Source organism: Lithobates pipiens, unplaced genomic scaffold (genome assembly GCF_037356315.1).
Source record: "Lithobates pipiens isolate NorthernLeopardFrog02 unplaced genomic scaffold, aLitPip1_a1.2 Scaffold_13, whole genome shotgun sequence".
Classification (NCBI taxonomy): Eukaryota; Metazoa; Chordata; class Amphibia; order Anura; family Ranidae; genus Lithobates; species Lithobates pipiens.
The window spans coordinates 82,549,337-82,566,597 of NW_027507718.1; the positions used below are offsets into that span (position 1 = coordinate 82,549,337).

The window sequence follows — 17,261 nt, forward strand, 5'->3', positions numbered from 1 at the left end:
GACTCACTAGCTAACCCGGCTGCTAGTCAGCCTTCCACTTCAGAGTCTTCCCAGGGATCTCTCTCAATCCCGGTGTTAGAATCTCTGCCTGAAGACCCTTCAGATAGGGAAAAGCAGTCCACTACTCTTTCCGTTAAAGATTCGGAAGAGGAGTTGGAGGATTCTGAGGTAGCCCCCTCTAAATTCAAACTGTCCCTTGAAGAGGTCGATGGGCTCCTTAAAGCCATTCATGCTACGCTTGGTTTAAGTGAGGAGAAAAAGGAATTATCACTCCATGACCGCATGTATGCTGGGTTGGATGAGCCTAGGGGCCGAACATTCCCAGTTCATCCGGTCATCTCTGAGGCCATTAGGAAAGAATGGCAGGATCCAGAGAAAAAGCCCTTTTTCTCAAAAGCCCACAAAAGGCGTTTTCCTTTCGAGGAGGACCCTGCAGCAGTATGGAACAAGGTGCCCAGACTGGATGCCGCCTTTTCCCAGGTTTTAAGGTCCACAGACCTGTCCTTTGAGGACATGGGAGTTTTGAAGGATCCGATGGATAAACGGATGGATCTTTTGCTCAAGAGATCATGGCAATCAGTTATGAGCAATTTAAAACCAGCAATGGCCACAACGTGTGTAGCCAGAAATTTAGAATACTGGATTAACCAGTTAAAGTCACATATAGCTGCAGATTCCCCTAAACAGGAAATCTTAGATTCTTTTCCTACCCTGATTACGGCAGTGGCCTATGTTGCAGATGCCTCAGCTGAGGCAATTAAGATATCGGCCAGGTCAGCAGCTTTAACTAATGCTGCAAGAAGAGCTTTATGGCTTAAAACCTGGCCGGGTGACTCGGCTTCAAAGAATAAGCTGTGTGGGTTACCCTTTTCCGGAGACTTGCTCTTCGGCTCTGACCTCGATAATATTCTTGACAGGACAGCCGATAAAAAGAGATCCTTTCCGGTCAAAAAGAAAAAGCAGGTACCAAAACGTCTTTTTCGACCTCAAAACTCAGGATCAGGACAGCAAGTTGCAGGGGAGAAGGAAAAGTTGGTCCGCCCCGAAGCCGAAGGGTAGAGGCGGAATTCTTTTCCGTCCTCCTACACAGGCCGAAAAATCGCAATGACTCGTCTCTGCGGGTGGGCGGAAGACTACAAAAATTTCTTCCGCAGTGGTCAGGGATAACTTCAAATCAGTTTATCCTGACCACTCTCGCGCAGGGTTACTCACTCGAGTTTGTCAACAACCCCCCAAAAAGGTTCCTGATTACCAACACCCCGCGGGACCCAGTAAGGGCCCTGGCCATGAAGTCCTCTCTAGAGGAACTGATGCAACAGGGCGTAGTAGTACAGGTACCCCTGCAAGAACAGCAGGAGGGGTTTTATTCCCATGTTTTCCTAGTAAAGAAACCGACAGGGAAATTTCGGTTGATTCTCAACCTAAAACCTTTAAACGAGTCCATAAGGTACAGGAAGTTCAAAATGGACTCAATTTTTTCGGTCAGAAATCTGTTGACGCCAGGATGTTTTATGGCGTCAGTAGATTTAAAAGACGCATACCTACATGTTCCGATCTCTCCCCAGTCTCAGAAGTTTCTCAGGCTGGCGGTGAGGTTGGGGGGTGTGGTTCATCATCTCCAGTTCAGGGCCCTACCCTTCGGCCTGTCATCATCTCCCCGAATTTTTACCAAAATAATGGCAGAAGCTTTAGCGCCACTGCGTCTTCAGGGAATCGCAGTTATTCCTTATTTAGACGATCTGCTGTTTTTCGCCCCATCCAGCGAGGAATTGCAGACCAATCTAGGCAAAGCTCGCAGCCATCTGGAGGCGTTGGGTTGGATTTTGAACCTCCAAAAGTCGTCCCTAAACCCATCTCGGGAGATTCGGTTTTTAGGGTTTCTGATAAATTTGACGGAGCAAAAAATCTTCCTTCCTTTAGACAAAAAGGACAGGATTTCCGGTGCAGTGTCTTTATTACAGACCAGCCAAAATCTGACAGTAAGACAGGTTATGTCAGCTTTGGGGGTTCTGACTTCAGCAATGCCAGCAGTCCAGTGGGCAAGAATGCATTTCAGGTGTCTGCAGGCTTTCCTTCTAAAATCTTGGGATCACACAGTGGCATCCCTAGAGGCAGAGGTGAGAGTGTCAACCCAGGTAAAAAGGTCCCTATGGTGGTGGAAAAGACAGGATGTCTTATCGGAAGGGTTAGTCTGGGCTTTTCCAGTCGGGAAAAGACTAACAACCGACGCCAGTTCCTGGGGGTGGGGAGCCCATCTAGGAACACGGTTCACTCAGGGGTCCTGGGCCAAAGAGGAGACAATAAGGTCCTCAAACTGGAGGGAGCTCAAGGCGATTGCCTTAGCTCTGGAGTTGTTTGTTCAGGAGCTTCAGTCCCATCACGTCCAGGTCCTAACAGACAATGCCACGGCAGTGGCTTATTTAAACAGACAGGGGGGTACAAGAAGCAGGTCGCTTCAGGTACTGGCCATGGAGATTCTTCGGTGGGCGGAAAAACATTTGTTATCCCTATCAGCAGTCCACCTAAAAGGGGATCTAAACAGGGTAGAGGACTTCCTAAGCAGAAACGCTATTCGGGAAGCAGAATGGTCTCTAAACCCGGAGGTATTCACAATGATTGCCGGAAAAGGGGGTTTACCAGAAGTAGACCTGTTCGCCTCAAGGGTGAACGCCCAGGTTCCCCAGTTCTTTTCCCTGGACAGTCGCGATGGCTCGCTGGGCACAGATGCGCTAGCTTATCCATGGGAATTTCGTCTTTGCTATGCTTTCCCCCCATTTCAGTTAATCCCGTTAATTTTAAGAAAAATTCAGAGGGAGAAGGTACCAGTTATTCTAATCACGCCCTTTTGGCCAAAAAGGGCTTGGTTTTCGACAGTTCTAGGCCTGGCAATCAAGCCTTGTTGGCGTCTGCCCCTCAGACACGATCTGTTGTTGCAGGGCCCAGTGAACCATCCAGGAGTGGCCAGCCTGGCTCTCACGGCCTGGTTTCTGAAAGGCAGCTCCTTAGGAGCAAGGGGTTTTCCAACCGTTTGATCTCGACCCTTTTAGCAAGTAGGAAAAGGGTTACGAGGGCCATTTATTCTAAGGTCTGGAAGCGTTATAAAGCTTGGTGTTTGTCAGCCGCCCAGGTGCCAGGGAGCCTTGTCTCCATCTTGGAGTTTTTACAAGATGGTGCAGACAAGGGACTGGCAGTTAGTACCCTGAAGGTGCAGGTAGCAGCCCTGACAGTGTTCTTAGAAAAATCTGTGGCCTCAGATCCGCTGGTGATCAGGTTCTTTAGAGCTCTTAAAAGATCTAGGCCAGCTCCTGTTAAGGTTTTTCCTAGATGGGATTTGTCGGTAGTCCTACAGTCTCTAACAAAAGGGCCTTTTGAGCCTCTTGTGGAGGCTTCCCTTAGGTTTCTCACATTAAAAACCGTGTTTCTGATTGCCATTGTCTCTGCACGTAGGATCAGTGAGCTAAATGCTCTGTCAATTAAAGAACCATATCTTTCCATTTTTTCTGATAGAGTTATTCTTAGAACAGATGCAAAATTCTTACCGAAGGTAGCTTCAGTTCAGAACCGTATACAGGACATAGTACTGCCAACGTTTTGTGTTAACCCCAAAGGAAATAAGGAGACTTCTTTCCATACTTTGGACGTCAGAAGGACTCTGCTGAGTTATTTAGAAAGGACGGAGTCCTTCGGGCGTTCAGATTCACTGTTTGTACTCTTCTCAGGAAGAAAAAAGGGTTTTCAGGCTTCTAAAGTTACTTTAGCTAGATGGCTGAAATTAGCTATCTCAGAGGCATATTCCCAGGCAGGGTTATCTCCTCCAGCAGGAATTTGTGCACACTCAACCAGAGCTCTGGCGTCTACGTGGGCAGAGAGAGCTGGTGCCACCCCTGAGCAGATCTGCAAGGCGGCGACGTGGTCGAGTTTTCACACATTTGTGAAACATTATAGACTGGATCTCACTTCTGCCAGCGATCAGGCGTTTGGCAGAAAGGTCCTGCAAGCTGTTGTCCCGCCCTAAGGGGTAAGTCTCTGTTATCCTCTCAGGTGCTGTCCTGAAAGACGCCTTGGGAAAGACCAAGTTAGACTTACCGGTAACTTGTTTTCCAGAAGTCTTTCAGGACAGCAAGCATCCCGCCCTATGGTATTATATTATGCTACGCTGTGACTAACGTATGTGTTTGTGTTCCAGCCGGGGCCGGAGGTTCTCTTCTACAACTGATGTGTGGTAGGGAGGCGCCTCCCTTTAAAGTCTGGAGGAAGAAGGTGTTTCCTAACGAGGAGGGTGGAGTCGCTATCTCTCAGATGCTGTCCTGAAAGACTTCTGGAAAACAAGTTACCGGTAAGTCTAACTTGGTCTTTTTGATAGCGATCGCGTCAGCTAGACGGGTCAGTGATCTGCAGGTGCTCTCGGTCAGAGAGCCATTTTTGTTAATTTTAGAGCAGGGGTGTCCAAACTTTTTTCAAAGAGGGCCAGATTTGATGAAGTGAACATGCTCGAGGGCCGACCATTTTGCTTGACATTCTTTAAACCATTAAAATTCAGTCTAAGTGTGTTCATCCGAGCACTAATACACAGCCCAACAAGAATTCTCTTGCCTTTGTGCTGTGTGTGGTGAACAGATGAACTCGGGTGTGTTATTTGGATATACTGTATTTAATCGGCTTATACCACACACCTTAACTGTAACCACTTGCCGACCGCCGCACGACGATATACGTCGGCAGAATGGCACGGGCAGGCATAAGGGCGTATATATAAGTCCCTGCCTTCCCGCGGGTGGGGGGCCCGATCGGGCCCCCCCCCGGTGCCTGCGGCGGTCGGCATTCGTTCGGGAGCGATCCCGGACGAGGGGACGGCCATTCATTCATGGCCACCCCCTCGCGATCGCTCCCGACGAATGGAAATCCTTTGTGACATCACTTCCTCTCCTGTAATGTAAACACAGGAGAGGAAGTGATGTATTCTCTCCTCCGTGTCGGTATTTTTCGTTCCGGCACCGAGGAGAGAGCATCGGTGAGTTGCACCAACACACCACACATACAGTAGAACATGCCAGGCACACTCACACCCCCCCCTTTACCCCCCGATCACCCCCCCAATTACCCCTGCCCCCCCAGTCACAGTGACACCAATTGCATTTTTTTTTTTTTTTTGCATTGGTGTCATTTGTGACTGTAATAACTGTTAGGGCAGTTAGGGTTAGCCCCCTTTAGTTCTAATGTACCCCCCTAACCCCCCCAATAAAGGTTTAACCCCGTGATCACCCCCCGTCGCCAGTGTCACTAAGGCTGGGTTCACATTGCAGCGGTTTGAGAACGGATGTGATTCGCACCGCACTGCAGTGCAAATCACATCCGATCTCTGTGCGATTTGAGTTCAGCCATACAGATAGTATGGCTGAATTCGTGTCGCACCCGCCGCACCCGCCGCAAACTCGCACGGGACCCTTTTTTTGGTCCGCAGCAGAATCGGATCGCATGGGTGTTCACACCATGCGATCCGAGTTTGCAGATCGCACTGCGATATGCGAACTGATCTGGGGGTGTCATTAACATTTCACTGACACTCCCAGCAGTTCGCATAGGGCAGTGTGAACTGCCGCCGGGAGGCATGCGATGCGGGAACCCGCCGCGGATTCGTGGCGTTCCTGCATCGCTCCAGTGTGAACCCAGCCTAATAAGCGATCATTTTTCTGATCGCTGTATTAGTGTCACAGGTGATGCTAGTTAGGCAGGTAGGTATTTAGGTTCGCCGCAGCTTTTTATAGCGCCAGGGACCCCCATATACTACCGCATAAAGCCCCCTGATTGCCCCCTAGTTAACCCTTTCACCAGTGATCACCATATAACGGTTACAGGTGACGCTGGTTGGTTAGTTATTTTTTTTATAGTTTCAGGGCACCCGCCATTTATTACCTAGTCTCACTAGTGTACCCCTAAATTTAGGGGTGTCTACTTTCCAAAATGGGGTCATTTGGGGGGGGTTTGTGCCATCTTGGCATTTTATGGCCTTCAAAACTGTAACGCCCTTAGAAAGCCTGAAGGCGGTGCTTGGTTTTCGGGGCCCCGTATGCAGCTAGGCTCCCAAAAAGTCCCACATATGTGGTATCCCCGTACTCAGGAGAAGCAGCAGAATTTATTTTGGGGTGTCATTTCACATATGCCCATGGCATGTGTGAGCAATATATCATTTAGTGACAACTTTGTGAAAAAAATAAATAAAAAAAAAAAAGTTTGTAATTTTCCCGCAACTTGTGGCAAAATATAAAATATTCCATGGACTCAACATGCCTCTCAGCAAATAGCTTGGGGTGTCTACTTTCTAAAATGGGGTCATTTGTGGGGGTTTTGTGCCATCTTGGCATTTTATGGCCTTCAAAACTGTAATAGGTAGTGAGGAGTGAAGTCAAATATTTACGCCCTTAGAAAACCTGAAGGCGGTTCTTGGCTTTCGGGGCCCCGTAAGCGGCTAGGCTCCCAAAAAATCCCACACATGTGGTATCCCCGTACTCAGGAGAAGCAGCAGAATTTATTTTGGGGTGTCATTTCACATATGCCCATGGCAATATATATATATATATGTGAGCAATATATCATTTAGTGACAACTTTGTGTAAAAAAAAAAATAATAATTTTTTTTTGTGATTATTCAATCGCTTGAGGCAAAAAAATAAAATATTCAATGGGCTCAACATGCCACTTATCAATTTCCTTAGGGGGTCTACTTTCCAAAATGGGGTCATTTGGGGGGGTTTTGTACTGCCCTGCCATTTTAGCACCTCAAGAAATGAGATAGGCAGTCGTAAACTAAAAGCTGCGTAAATTCCAGAAAACGTACCTTAGTTTGTAGATGTGTCAACTTTTGCGCAAACCAATAAATATACAGTTATTGACTTTTTTTTTTACCAAAGACATGTGGCTGAATACATTTTGGCCTAAATGTATGACTAAAATTGAGTTTATTGGATTTTTCTAATAACAAAAAGTAGAAAATATCATTTTTTTTCAAAATTTGCGGTCTTTTTCCATTTATATCGCAAAAAATAAAAATCGCAGAGGCAATCAAATACCATCAAAAGAAAGCTCTATTTGTGGGAAGAAAAGGACGCAAATTTTGTTTGGGTACAACATTGCATAACCGCGCAATTACCAGTTAAAGCAGCGCAGTGCCAAATTGTAAAAAGACCTCTGGTCATTTACCAGCAAAATGGTCCGGTCTGAAAGTGGTTAAAAAGGAAGTCTCAGGAAAAAAAATAAAAAATCTTACATTTTAAATAAAGATATGTGAAGCAAAATAAGGGTCAGTGCCCATCTGCAGCCCCCAGCGTATTGCCATGAATTCAGCCCCCAGCGTATTGCCATGAATTCAGCCCCCAGCGTATTGCCATGAATTCAGCCCCCAGCGTATTGCCATGAATTCAGCCCCCAGCGTATTGCCATGAATTCAGCCCCCAGCATATTGCCATGAATGCAGCCCCCAGCGTATTGCCATGAATGCAGCCCCCAGCGTATTGCCATGAATGCAGCCCCCAGCGTATTGCCATGAATGCAGCCCCCAGCGTATTGCCATGAATGCAGCCCCCAGCGTATTGCCATGAATGCAGCCCCCAGCGTATTGCCATGAATGCAGCCCCCAGCGTATTGCCATGAATGCAGCCCCCAGCGTATTGCCATGAATGCAGCCCCCAGCGTATTGCCATGAATGCAAACTCACCATTGCCATCAGTGCAGCCTGATTCATGTCCCTCTGCAGCGTTGGAGGAGACAGGGAGGGGGGCGGGACGAGCACCGACAGACATACAGGAGAAACTCCTGTTTCTATGACGGCCTCTTTAATTGAAAGTCCCGCCTCCTGTGATGGACAAAACGGTTGTCCAATGGCAGCACAGGACGGGACTTCCTTTTACACAGGACGCTGTCCTGTATTCACGGCACTCGTCCTGCCCCCTCCATGGCAGCCAGCATATCTATCTTTTGTGGCCCCCGGCGATCGGGGATTCGTTGGGGGCCACAAAAGATAGATATGTGAACATGACCAGACGGGCCGTCCGGAACGCGGGCCGCGATTGGCCCGCGGGCCCGACTTTGGACATGCCTGTTTTAGAGGACAGGGTAGTACTTACGACTGACCCTAGTTTTCTTCCTAAGGTTGTGTCCACTTTTCATAGGACACAGGATATTATTTTATCAACATTTTTCTCAGCCTCAGGAGAGGATGAGGCGAGATCTTTAAGTTAGATGTCAGGAGAAGTCTATTAATTTTTTTTTTAGAGGCCACTAAGGTCTTCAGGAAGTTGTTAATTTTTCGGGCGCCCGCAAGGGCTGCAAGGTGTCCAAATCGTCTATCGCCAGGTGGAAACTAATGGCGATAGTTAAAGCCTATGAATTAGAGGGGAAGCAGGCACCCTTAGTTAAGGCACACTCTACCAGGGCGGTTTCTGCATCATGGGCAGAGAGGGCTGGAGCCTCTCCGGAGGAGATCTGCAAGGCAGCAACGTGGTCCAGCTACTCTACGTCTGCAAGGCATTACCGTCTGGATTTATGGTCTGATAAAGAGCAGACTTTTGGACGTAAGGTCCTCCTAGAAAAAGAGTTACCGGTAAGTCTAACTTTTCAGCTCTTTTTCATTTGTAGTCAAGTCAGGCTGCACAGTGTTCTTAAACCCAGTTGCCCTCCCACATATCCAAACGATTGTGGATGGTATCTTTGACTCAACCAAACACATTGGAAGCTATCATTTTTTTTTTTTTTTTTTCCCTGCTGTATTTTCTGTCGTACAGCTTTATTTTAGATAAGCCTCTTTAAGTAACATTTGATGCTGCAGCTATACCCTGGACATGTTTGTCCGACACATCTCGGGGCATTATTAAGGTGGATTAGTGTACATTTGTCACCCTCTGAAGAGTGGATCAGTTTTCATAGAGTGTTTGACAGGCAGTGAAGAAGCGTTATGTTGTCTCCTCACCGACTGATTTAATCCCTAAACGTGCATCGCCTCTCTGCAAGTGTTTTCATTGAACACAGCTGTGAGGTGGCCCCATTCAATGAAATGGGTTGCATTCCGCCCCCGAACACGACAGTGGGGGTTAATTTTTGTATGCTCCCATTTGCTGCAATCTGTATGTTACATACTGAAGACCCCTGCATTCTATGTATTACCCACTCCAGGCCCCTGAATTATTTATATTACCCACTTGTGATTCGTGAACTCTGTATGGTACTCAGTCCTTAACTATGCACATTACCCATTCCTGACCCCTGTACATTAAACCTTCCTAACCTCTGGAATGATATACATACTCCTGCACACCGTACGGTACATACTCCTGAAACTGCACTGTGTAAATTGCATACTATTGACCCCTGCACTCCGTACATTGTATATTCTTGACACCTGAATTTTGTAGATTCTATACATACACCTGATACTTGTACTCTTTACACAGGTCACGCTGCTTCCTTCTGCGCTGTATGCCTGCGGGCTAGTGGGAGGAATGGTCTGGTTCAAGCCCCTTCCCTGTCAGTTATACCTCACAGGGTCCCATGGTGTCTAACAGCTGCTCTGCATGAAAGCCTTAGGGTTCTATATTTGGCCCACTTCTCACCTTGGTTATTCACAGAACACTTTACATTCTGTGAACTAATAACAAAAGACCAGGCATTCTCTGAAGAGGGGGGGGGGGGGGGGGGGGAAGCGGGTGAATGACACTAGAGCTTCTGTGTATGAGAGCTGCAAAGTACAGCGTTGGCTCTAGTGTAAAGAAAATGTATGAATTGTATAGCACAGCCCTTTTTTTTTTTTTTTTTTTTTTTTTTTTTTTTTTTACACTGGACTAGAGTTTTGTGTGTTTGGTGGAGGGGGTTTACACTTGTGTTTCAGAAAATGTAAAATGACCTGTGCCTGGAGTTCCTGTTTAATGGCAGTAGATGGCATTGTTGTCATGTTTATGCCCTTTGCACTTTTCTGCTATGGTGAATTAACTTGCATCCATATTGTACTGTCTTTTCTGGTCTCTGGGTGGCACTAAATCAAATTTGACATCATCATTTTAAGTTTTATTATTGCAGTATTTATTTTCATATCCTTTTGTGACATCCACATTACTAAGTGCTTTGTTTACAATATTCTGGTTAGTCTAAAGCCTCATACACACGATTGGACTTTATACAAACTTTACCGTGGCCATTTGTACAAAGGGTGTTGGCCCTGAACTTGTTAAGCATGCACACAATCTGACTTTTTTAGCCAACTTTCACCAAATCGCTTGGTTTTTGCTGCTCTTTACCGCCACCTTTGGTCAACTTCTGTATTGTTTGATCTTTTGCATTGGTTCTGAGCATGTGTGTTTGTAAAGTCAGATGGTTTTCTGTACACACAATCTGACTTTTGTTGCCAGAAAGTTTGTCCGTTCGCACAGCCAACAAAAGTCCAATGAAAACCAGAAAAGTTTGTCCAATGGAGTATACACACAGTCGGATGTTGCCTTTAAAACAGCTAATTTGCATGTTTGTTGTCCAAAATCCGATTGAAATAAGACATCAGCCACACATTGTTTTCAATGAGTCATGAACTTGCATTGTGAGAAGGGAGGTAAATCCCGCACGTTATTTTCGTATTGTAATACACAAAGCAGAATCTCACCATGTAATTTAAAACGCACAATATTATTATATATATATTTTTTTTCATGTATATCTTAAACCTTTGACTGCCAATGACATGTACCCCCACTTTTCAAAGTGTGTGTGTAATACAATTCGATACATTTAATAATTGTTTTTTAAAGGGTCCATTACCACCAAATCCTGGATAATGATGAGTTCATGAAAATAAGCTATAAACATGGTGAAAAGGCGTATTCCATTCCCGCTAGAATAACTTACTAGGCAAACTAGCCTGGAGGAGGACACCTGGGAAACTGAGGTATTGGAAAGATCCCAGATTCTTTCGAACTGTAGGGTCTTGTCGGCTAAGATGCTGGCCAATTTTTCTTGGGTCATTATCCAAGATACTTTTTCTTCTGACCTCCGACATGAAGGGCCTAGGTTTCTTCCAGCTTTTAGCTATTGTAAGCTTGACTCCTGTGATTATGAAGTGGATTAATTTTTGTGTGTATTTGGGGATGAGAGGTATATGGGCATCTTAGAAGAGCTACAGGAATGTACCTAGGAATCTCCTTTTAAATATCATGTTAAAGACTTTGTTCCAAAATGGACGGATCCTAGCACATCCCCCCCCACCAAATGAGAACCCTTGTCCCCAGTAGTTGACAACCTCTGAAACAAGTTTGGATCTGCAGTTGGGTATATGGTTGCATGTTTAGTGGGGGTTAAATACCTCCTGGTTAGAACCCTTAATGTTGGCTTCCATCAGGGAAACATTAAGAATTCCCCTGAAGGATTTTGAGCAGGCAGTATACCAGGTTTCTAAGCCCCCAACTGCATTGGAGATCATTTTCCCAGGCCTCCATATAGGAGGATTTAGCTGTAGGGTGAGTGAGATGCAGGTAAATCACAGAAATTCCTCCCTTTTTTGTTCCATGGCTTCTTCACACCAGATCTCCATTTTTTTTATTTTTTATTTTTTTTTTTTGTGTGAATTGGAGCAGAAGCTGTTTATCCTTACAAATTTGGTGTAAGAATTTTATAAATGAGATCAAAACGGAGCCTTTCAGTGTATTGATGCAATAGTTAAGGGTTATGGGCTTCCTAGATCTAAAGAAATGTCCTATACGATATAGTCCCTTGTCCACCCACCATTGGAATGTTTTTCTATCTAAGCCTGGAGAAAAGTCCAGGTTATTGAATAAGTGTGATAGGGGACGTCCTGTGGAAATGAGGGTCGGGTGACTTCTGAGGCTATCCCAGAGTGCGCACGATTGGGACATAGGGGGGAGAGTTTTGTTGCGAATAGTGACCCTATCTTGTTTGTATGTAAATTAAAATGTATTACTACTCCTATCTTATCAACTTTTCTGCTTGCATAGTGAGGGCTAGGTTGAGATCCAGTCTAGTTTTATCTAATAGCGAAGTAGAAGCCGAGGATGGATCTTGTTTGTGACAAGCTCTGAGGGCAGCGAACTCTGTTTCTATACCCTCTATTTCAGCTCTTTGTTCTCTTTTTGGTTTGGGTAGAAATTTGAATAATTTTACCCCGAATGAAGGCCTTGTGGGCAGCCCATAGGATTTCAGATAAGTCCTTAAAAGAGAAATAATTTTTAAGTGCTTTATCGATTATCTCTACATTGTGTGGGTTAGATAGAATGGACTTATTTCGTTTCCAATGACCTCGTTTCCAACTTAGTAGGGGTGCAACCGATCGGCACCGATCCGGATCGGCACACGCTGCGCTCCGGTCTCGGCTTTAGGAAAGGCCGCGGCTTTGACCTAGTTCCCGAGCGGCGGTCATCTTGGTACATCCGTCGGCGTTTACAATGTGATCGCTTCGTGACGGAGCGATCACCTGTAAATAAACCGGCGTTATGATGACGCCGGTTCCTCTCTCCCCTCTCTGTACTCATCTGTACAGTGGAGGGGAGAAATCGGATGGCAGCCACAGCCATCCCAGCAATACCCTGCCAATACTTATCCTGCCAATATTCTGCAATACCCTGCCATACCCATCCATGCTCAGCCAATATTACATTGGGGGAGATGACATGGATATTGCAGTGAGAACTATATGGTGGTGGCATTTTCCACAGGTTTTTGCAAATTCAATTATTTGCTGATCCGATCCGTGAGTGTTTTTTTTTTGACCCGTTGCACCCCTACTACTTAGCATACTAGTACATGTTATGATAACCACCGAACGAACCCATAGGTCTGTGTCTTTTAATGTGTATTGATGGCATTTTGGTATGTGGGAGTCACAATATGGTCTATTCTAGCGTAAGCATTATGAAGGATTAATGTGTGGAGTCGCGCTTAGTGGGGTTTAGTTCCCTCCAGTCATCAGCTAAGCCATGAGTAGAAATGTTATGACTTTCTTTAGTTCAGTGCATTAATTGATCCTTTTTAAGGGTTTAGATTGATCAGAAATCTGATCGAATGCTACATTCGAATCTCCCCCAAAAAATGACTTTGCTCGCAAGCATGGGGTTCAATGTGTCCAGCATAGTTTTAAAAAAGATAGCTTATCTTCTATTGGGAGCATAACAAGACACTATAGCGTAAAGGTGTCCTTCTATTGTGCCCTGTACCAAGAGCATTCTCCCTTCAAGTTCGATGTACGCTATTCCTTTCAAATTTACACAATTTTTGAAAAATTTATAGCTACCCCTTTTTAGTTTTATTTTCAGCACTGGCTAGGTGAAATTGAGGGGGAGTGTGGGTGTATAAATTTGGGACTATACCGTACAGGAAAATGCGTCTCTTGAAGTAGGAGGATATCTATGTTGAGGGATTTGTGGTAGTCCATAATTTTTTCTTTTGATTGGTGCGTTTAAGCCTTGAACATTGTGAGTAGCTGTTTTAAGGAGGATCTGTGTTTATCGGGCATGGGTGTCAGTAAAGAGGTACTTGTGAATCAAGTCCTCACTCACCCTTGGAAGTCTTCTGATCAAAAGCGTTACAATGACCTCATCCAATAGAGGAGTTTGGGTGGTGATATTCATTGTTAATTTGAGAGTGTGGATTTCTGTAACATAATGAGAGGTTAGACACGTATCAAGAGAGGGAAAGAGAACAGGAAGATAAAAGAGGAGAAAGGAAAGAGAAAAGTCTATCGTACAGAACCAGGGTACAGAAGGGAGGAAAAAATAAATAGTCTGACCTGTGGGGTACAGACTACCTAGTCCATAGAGACCCGCGGGTTTCCAAGGAATAGGTGGATGCACATGTAGACCAACCCCGCACAGGGTGCCTGCAACAGAATTTTTTTTAACAAAAATAGCACGAGGTCCTAGACATCTATGACAGATGTATGCTGTTACTGTATAATTGGAACGTATAGACTAAAAGATAAGTCTATGGGATTGTGAACAACTATAGAACAGGTAAGGGGAATAGAAGAAAAAATGGAGGGTAGAAACCCCTAAGAAGTGTCATGTCTGTGAGCAGACTGTAAGGCCCCTTTCATATGGGGGGGATCCGTGATGATCTGCCCTGTGAAAATCCGCTTGCTCAGCGGGGATCGCTCCGTTTTATCCCCGCTGAGCCGGCAGATGACAGGGCAGTCCCTGCACACTGTGCAGGGACTACCCTGTCAGATCTCTGCTCTCCTCTATGGGGGATTGGCTGAACACAGACCATCTGTCCGTGTTCATCCGATCCACTCTGCAGATGGATAGAAAAATAGGATTTTCCTCCGTCTGCAGAATCGGACCATAGCGGAGACAGACGATATTGGGTTCATCCACTGACACCCGCTATCCCATAGGGATGCATGTATGTCCATATTTCATCTGAAAACGGCTGGATGAAATACGGACATACTGTCCACATGTGTGAAAGGCGCCAGCGTCCAATTTAAGAGACAAGGAACAAGAGTGGTGTAAGAATCATTGATCAGGTGGATCCATCATCCTTGCTTTTTTTTTTTTTTTTTTTCGCACTTTGTTCCAAAGGGGGCCTTGTGGTCTCGTCGGGCTGGAACAGGCAATGGCAGTATCCATTTTTGCTTCTTGCGAGATGAATTTGAGTTGTAGCAGCAATCTCTCCCCTTCCTGGAAGTTGGAAAATGAGTATGACATCCCCTTGTCAGTAAACTTGACTGTGAATGGGAAGGCTCATCTGTTTTTGTTTTTGTTTTTGTTTTTGTTTTTGTTTTTTGTTTTTATTTCTTTCTGTGTGAGGATCAGTAAAAGTGATGTCAGTGCCCTCCTGCGTTGAATCGTAGAGGGGTATAGATCAGAGAAAAGCTAAATCGGGTGGCCATGACAGATTATTTGAGGAGTAGATCTGGTCTGTTTCATGACCTCTTCTTCTTTCATGGCATAAAAATGGGGCTTGGCGATTAATCTCTGGGTTTTCCATCCTTTCTAGGAGGCCCTAGAGCTCTGTGGGCTTTATCCAGTTCTAGACGGTACTGGGGGATTTTAGGAATCGTGTTTCTGTTAATTTCCTGGACTGCTGATGGTATGTCCAAAACAGATTCAGGTAGCCCCCTGATCCTAATATTATACCTGCGGGACCTGTTTTCCAGGACGTTGATTCTGGAAATAGCGAAATCTAGTTGTTCCTGGACAGTGTAGAAGTGTTTTGCATTTTGGTTTGATACAGCCACTGTTTCTTCCAATTTTTGTGTTCTATAGCGTTAACGCTTGTTCCTAGATTTTTTTTTTAAGTCTGCTTTCAGCTCTCCGATAATTTTAGCCACTGTATGTGCTAGTCCTCTGTCAGTTCTGAAAACCTTTTGAAATGGGTCCATCATGACTGCTCCCTGGAGAGAGCCTCTGAGGGGACTGAGATAATCTGAGAGGGAAAATTTAGCTCTGAGGGGACTATGGAATGGTCAGGTATTAAGTGGCTATTTAAGGGCTCGGTGTATGCCAGTGTGGGTATGAGTACCTGAGGGGGGCTTGTCTGAAGCCCTGAAGTAAAGGTCAATGTCTCAGGAGAATACTTGTGTTTGCTCTGTGAGGCTGAGTGCGCTGGGTTCTGTATTCTGAATAGCGACGACCAGCTTGGATTTTTTTTTCCTCACAAACCACGGACTTAAATTGGGTCGGGAGTCCTTCCTAAATGAAGTTTGGCTATTGGTGGGTGCTCCTGGGTTAATGGGGAGTCTGCCTGTAAAATTTTATGTCTGTGCGTCTGCCTGCCACGGCCACCGTTATGCCAGGCTAGAGCGGAGCTCTTGGCTCAGACTGCCATCCTCGGAGCTCCGTGCATGCGCACCTTCTTGTTTTGTTTTTTACAGGCAGATAGAATTAATGGCCACCAGATGTGTAATTTTAAAGGTTGACATGTTTGGTATCCCACTACTCAACATATCTACTGGTGTATATACTCGTCTTATCTTTTAGATTTTCCATAAAATTGGGACATTTATGAAAAATTTGTAGATATTTTCAACTATTTTTTTTTTTTTTTTTTTTATATATATTTTACAGGGCTTCTGCTTTCATAAAGTGTGTGTGTGTGTGTGTGTGTTCTGCCTCTCTGAACTAAGCACTGCAAGTGTGATCTGTAGAACTGATTCAGTCGTGGCAAGGAAGCTGTAACTTATGGTCTCAGAAGTGCGAGCAGAAAGTGACTCCATCCAAATGGCATCCTGCGGATTGTAGTAAGCTTTGTAATCCAAAACCTTGTGCAGATCATAACGGATAAGCATCAGGATGGTCAAAAATTATAGTATGTCTAGCTCCAGCAGAATACAATACAATACATGTGCTGAATGGAGACTAAAGCAGGTAGAAGGGTGGGACTAACTACACAGAGCCCCCCCCCCCCCCGCTACAGAGTGAGGAAGGGGCAAAATTATTTAAAAGCAAACTATGCATGTCTAACATGATGGTGTATAGCCAGGCATTTCCCAAATATACCCCCCCCCCCCCCCAAATCTCGCTCTCCTACTCTAGAACATGTCTCAGCATACAGTCATTTTGTTGACTCCCTGTGACACCAAACTTGGTTATTGAAGCCAAGTATTAATGAAGTTTTTAATAGTTTTGCTGGGCCAATCAAACCTTTTACTTCATTAACAGCTGCCGTAGCTGTGTGCACTGTATAAACTGTATGTAGCCTCAGTTCTGTGTTTGCGGCAGTGAGATGGAGACTTCCCATCTTGCTCCATAACAAAATAGAGTTGGGCTGAGCTCTGCTCAGTCATTTTACGGGAAACTTTGTATTTTATGCGCTAATACAGGGCTTCCTCTGGCTGAGATGGAGCAGCGGGCAGATTACATCATGAGCTCCACCTCATTCATTCAATACAAAGCTTCCTGTGAATGGCTGAACAGTGCAACACACTGGTGAAGATTTACTAAAGCTGCAGTGTGCATAATCTGGTGCAGTTTGGCATAGACGCGAATCAGCTTCCATGGTTTTTATTGTCAAAACTTAATTGAACATGTTAAAGTTAGAAGCTGGCTACCATGCAGCACTGCCTCAGAGTCTGTGTAAAAGCTGAGATCACCTCTGTATAGGGTTCCTTTTTAAACAGTAACTGAGGAATCTGGCTCCTTTCAGAAACATGCAGACTTGACATCCAAGGTGAGTTTTTTTCTGATATTGGTGTCTGTGTAATAAAACCGTTAAGTTGAATTCTAATTGCCTGTTCTGGTTAATAGTGCAAAATTCTGTAACTTACTATGTGATTA

At 45.1% G+C, this 17,261-nt stretch overlaps 1 protein-coding gene across 1 annotated transcript in view; it reads left to right on the forward strand.

Annotated features, from left to right (window-relative positions):
- The window catches only part of LOC143974142 (prostaglandin reductase 1-like), a 67,926-nt gene that overhangs the window by 33,440 nt on the left and 17,225 nt on the right, over positions 1 to 17,261 (forward strand). The gene's annotated exons all lie outside the window — the stretch shown is intronic.